Source organism: Meleagris gallopavo, chromosome 4 (assembly GCF_000146605.3).
Source record: "Meleagris gallopavo isolate NT-WF06-2002-E0010 breed Aviagen turkey brand Nicholas breeding stock chromosome 4, Turkey_5.1, whole genome shotgun sequence".
NCBI lineage: Eukaryota > Metazoa > Chordata > Aves > Galliformes > Phasianidae > Meleagris > Meleagris gallopavo.
The window spans coordinates 61828543-61829948 of NC_015014.2; positions in this window are offsets into that span (position 1 = coordinate 61828543).

Consider the following 1406-nt stretch of genomic DNA (forward strand, 5'->3'; position numbering starts at 1 on the left):
GGGCCTTATTCAATACTATCCTGGAGAGGGAGAGAGTTTGTGAAATTGAAAAGGAGAGTCTCAGGGAAACAGTGCAAAATGAGCGAGAGAGTCTCCTGGTCGAGAGAAACAGCCTCCAATCTGAGAGAGATGCCCTCCGAATTGAGAGAGACTCCCTGCAATCCAAACTCAACAGTCTTCAATCTCAACAAGACACCTTCCAATCTGAGCTAGATACTCTCATAATCGAACGAGACAGGCTCCGAGCTGAACTGGAGGATGAGAGCATTGGAACTGACCAACCTGATCAACTACAAGAAGCACCACAATTGATGTCACTTGCCCCTGTAAGAGGACGGAAAATGAAACGAATCTCGACTCAGTTAGAAGAGAAGAAAGAAGAGGAGAGAGGTCCAGAGGAGTGGCTCCAAGATCCACAAGAAGCACCCCTAAGTCCAGGGGAGGGGCCCTCAGTAAGACCACAGTCACCGGCGCCAATGAGGGCAACAAGAAGTCCCGAAAGAGTAAGAGGTGAGCAAGATATCGTTACTATTGTTGATCGATCTCTGAAAATGAATGAAATTCGAAGTCTGAGAAAAGACTTTTCACGTCACCCAAATGAGCCTATTGCCACTTGGTTACTTCGATGTTGGGACAATGGGGCCAACAGTGTGTGGCTGGATAGTAGAGAAGCTCGCCAACTGGGTGGCATTGCTAGGGACTCAGCCATTGACAGAGGTATTAGTACATGCCAGAACCAGGCCTTTACCCTCTGGAAGCGGATGTTGTTAGCTGTAAAAGAAAGATACCCCTTCAAAGATGATCTGATGCCTGAGAAAAAGAAATGGGCTGATATGGAAGAAGGCATCTGTTATTTAAGAGAATATGCTGTGGTGGAAATGCTACATAGCCCCCTTTATCAGGTGACACGGAAGAAGAATGATTTTATGTGGGGTCCTGAGCAGCAGCAGGCTTTTGAGCAGATTAAACAAGAGATAGCCCGTGCCGTGGCCCTGGGGCCAGTACGGATGGAACAGGATGCGAAGAACATCCTCTACACTGCTGCTGGAGAGAAAGGTCCCACTTGGAGTTTGTGGCAAAGAGCCTCAGGAGAGACCCGAGGCCGACCCCTGGGATTCTGGAGTCGGGCGTACAGAGGGTCTGAAGAGTGCTACACTCCAACTGAGAAGGAGATCTTAGCCGCGTATGAGGGGGTTCGGGCTGCTTCCGAAGTAATCGGTACAGAAACACAGCTCCTTCTGGCACCTCGACTGCCAGTGCTGAACTGGATGTTCAAGGGAAGGTCCCTCCACCCATCATGCTACTGATGCCACTTGGAGTAAGTGGATTGCGCTGATTACGCAGCGAGCGCGGATGGGGAATCTCAACCGCCCGAAATACCATACTAGGTCTTGAGACACAAGTCC